The sequence below is a fragment of the Crocodylus siamensis genome, chromosome 3, assembly GCF_052110815.1.
Source record: "Crocodylus siamensis isolate JL-2025a chromosome 3, ASM5211081v1, whole genome shotgun sequence".
In the NCBI taxonomy this organism is placed as follows: domain Eukaryota; kingdom Metazoa; phylum Chordata; order Crocodylia; family Crocodylidae; genus Crocodylus; species Crocodylus siamensis.
This window is the reverse complement of record NC_143397.1, coordinates 154,814,702-154,818,389: the sequence shown is the minus strand read 5'-3', so window position 1 is coordinate 154,818,389 and position 3,688 is coordinate 154,814,702. Positions and strand designations below refer to the sequence as shown.

Here is a 3,688-nt window from a genome sequence, read left to right as displayed (position 1 = left end):
TATGGTCCATGAGGCCAATGGAGCTCAACTGCATCAGGTAACACAGAGGTAGACTGCCCTTCTGCTGTGTAAGAGCAATACTCAAATGCAAGAGGACAGAGTGAAGATTAAGAATTCCACATTATTTTCTGTGCAGGAAGTGAGCAAGAAATACTTTATTTCCAATGAGCAATAAATGTACCTGATACAGTGGTTCAATTTACAACAAACAAAAGAAATCCCATATGGTTTTAAGCAAGCCAGATCCTGTCAACTAGATCCAGGACAGTAAAACTTCATAGCAGGACAGAACAAACAAAGGCAAGAACTTCCAAGTATATTTAGTTACCTAACTGCAGTAACTCATGTCTTTTGTGGGCAAGATGTGTTGACAGCAAGGAAGTACTAAAAGTATACAAGAATGCATACAGCAGAAGGATCTTTTCTGTACTCTGTAAATCCAGCTTTTTCAATACAACTGTGGTACTTGCTTGCCAAAAAGCTGCAGAAGATAGCAACGTTTGGCAACATTTTTCCTCAAAGCTTTTCTCAGTATAAAACTGTACAAGAAAAGGCACTGGAAGTGTGTGAAGAAAAAAGAAATAATGATTAAGGAGGAAGCAGATAGTATGTTCAGGATTTTTAGGGAGAAAAAAAATTGCAGGTTTTTTTGTTTTGTTTTGTTTTTTTAAGTCAGCCTTTTACAAGTCAACAGCAATGAACAGAATTATCCACAAGCATTCATAAAAAAGATTTTCTCATTAAATATATCCACATCTACTTAAGGGAAAAGCTGTGAGTAAATATCAAAAGGCCCAATCTGACTTGTAATGAACCAGGTTGCCGGGGCCCCAGTACTCTTTCCTGCCATGGCAGGAGGTTGGACTTGATGATCTGTTCAGGTTCCTTCCGACCCTACTAACACTGAAACTATGAAGGTTATAGTTCTCCGACAGAAAATCTTCATCTTCAAAACATAAACAGACTGATTAGCAGATGCATGTCTCTTCACTGTTTCCAATTATAGGTTCTGTTGTCCAAGTCAGACTTGCTGTTTTGCAAGAAGCCTATGGTATACTCGTACTGCAGCAGTTCCATTGTTCTCAAACTCAGTTGAATCTTATTTCATTTTTCTCCTTTTCAAGAAACAGAATGATATAGTTTAAAATATTTCAGCCTTCAGGTGAAATCTTTTCACAGGCTTAAAAAGGAATTAAATGACAGAACAACACAGGTTTACACATTTGAATAAACTTACATATTGCACACTTTTATATGTCCACATTCTGGCTGAAAAATGCCCACACCATAGAGTTTGCTGTGACAAACATGGAAACCTACAAACATACATATAGATATTTTTTACCTTTAAATAAGCAAAAACGACACACAAACTTATCTTTATGCTTTTAGTTAATCTCAAGACAAATGACAAAACAGAAGATTAACTTTACCAAGGTAGGGGGAGGGGGGAAGAGGAGGGAGGGAGTAAGGAGGGGAGGAAGAGAAGAAAAATCACTAACTTGTTTAAAAAGTCATGTTCCTGTGACTTTAGGAAACAAAAATGCAATTAGGTGTTTTCTGGAAAATAAGGAAATTAAAAATTAAAAGTTATGCTTAATTTTATAAAATTCTCTTTCTCTCTAGATAGATAGATCACACAGTTAAACCAGGTCAGCCAAACAATCCAAAACCTGCTCTGTTGCCCACTACCTTTTGAAAAGGAAATAAAACTATACCTGATATGGACTTCAGGAGGTCTGCAACACATTCCTGACAAAGGTTAGAGCCGTAGTCACCAACCAGTCAATCTCAGGGGCAGGGGGAAATCCTGGGGATCCCTTACTTACAGAAGTGATCTTTACCACATAAGGTTGGAGATCACTGGGTTAGAGCCTAATATTTTACTAAGTTTCTTCAATGAGGTTGATTTATATTGTGTTTATGCCACTGAAAAGCACACTTGGAAGTGAAAATTGGAGCCCTGACCCATCTCCCGTCTACATCCAACAAAAAGTCTATTTAGGAAATTAACGCAACATCAATTTAAAAATTTTTAGAAGTTTGTGAATGGAGTATCTGTTTCACTGAGTAACTTTCCCCAAGACTACAATCTATGGCAGACACACTATTAAAACTCAGGAATCTAGAGACCCGAAGAACACTGCTGTTCCTAGTGATTCTTTCACGTAACCTGTAACAGTAGGTATTCATTGCCATTTCCAACAAAGCTAGCACATAGCATGTCCCTCTTGTTTGCCAAGAAATAAAACACTCAGAGCACAGGTATTCAATGAATGCCTCAGAATCATTGGTATTCTAGCCAGCAAAGAGTAGCAACATGCCAGCTCCACTAGAAATGCAATTTCATGAAGGAGGCATATCAATCTTACCAAAGAGATAGAGATTGTGCACATACACAAATTAGCATTGAAAACTACCAATCTGTACCTCTTCTAAATGGCATGTTTTCTCTCTGCAAACCACCTCATTTTTGCTTCAATGTTTTGAAGTAAAGTTTGAGGGAAGGCAGTGCAGTATATCTTGGTCAGATGCAGGAACAAACACAATGTGACATTTACAGCCTTGTCAGAATTTAATACTTCTCAAGAGGAGAATTTCATTTTTCAGGTGCAACATTGATTCTAGAAGACTGAAGAAAAAGGATGATCTGGTGTATTGCCCAAGGTCACATGCCTTGGAATTACCTGATCTGTCAGATGTGACATGACCTCCTGTTTTTTTTTTTTAGCCTGACTTCAGGTTACGTATGCAACTACACAACCTGACAGTAAAGGCATTTCAATGCATATGCTCTCAGAAGCCACAGCAAACTGTATCATTCCCCTCTACAAAAGTAAAGAGAGTAGAACTACATGCACAAATTACATCATTAAGTCTCAGGCCTTCTAGTTCTGCCCATGTGACCACAAAGCATGCTGTATGCCACAACTCTCTAGAGCACAAGCAGCAAATTCCATACCAGCTTTTCAGCATGTCTCCAGGGAAGGGATCCCTTCCACTTCCCCCACAGCCAGGAGACCTTCCATGCTGCTGCAGTCATAAACAAAGTGCCATAGTGATGCAAAAAGTGGTTCGTTTCTTTTGGAGGCTCGCAAATAATTCTCAGGCACACACTATTAGCAGCACAAAAGGTGTATTTGCAAATAGGATCAGAGCAGAGACAGAAAATCTCAGATTACTCCACTCCCTGAGGAAATTCTTAGCTGGCTTTTATCTCTTCCCTCCTGGGCACGTGTGCAGAAACAGGAACTCTTACAACTCATTTCCGGTTCATACAAACATACATGTGATTACGTCACTTCATCCGTCGCATGTATATTATAATTAACTACTTAAGGATGCGGGGCGGATAGGCATATATGCATCAGCTAATTACGCACGCTCAGAAAGCTCTCTAGGTTACCAAGAGTTGAAATCCCGCCCCCTTTCAAGGACACAGTCAGTTGAATTCCAGCTTCTGTAATCTGCATGTGAAAGTCAGGGGGAGAGAAGAAAAGGGAGTGATTCTTAGCACAAAAGGTCCTTGGTAGTGTTTCTGCTTATCAGGTACGAGATGCAAACTGTGCAGTTCTAACAACACTCTATTCATTATGCAGTTCTAACAATATTTCTAACAATAGCAAGGGGGGTGCAAGTGGGGCGACTGCCTTGGTCACTGAAGTGAAGGGGCGCCAACAGGTGCTGG

The 3,688-nt window shown here is 39.5% G+C and overlaps 1 long non-coding RNA gene across 1 annotated transcript; it reads right to left on the bottom strand.

The window, feature by feature from the left end:
- Positions 1-286: 286 nt before the first annotated feature.
- LOC149869028 (uncharacterized) lies at positions 287-1,544 on the bottom strand. The gene is made up of 3 exons (XR_016441053.1): positions 1,503-1,544; positions 1,238-1,316; positions 287-1,115 (listed from the first exon to the last, which is right to left on the bottom strand). It is a non-coding gene; the product is annotated as an uncharacterized LOC149869028 (long non-coding RNA).
- Between the last annotated feature and the right edge of the window lie 2,144 nt (positions 1,545-3,688).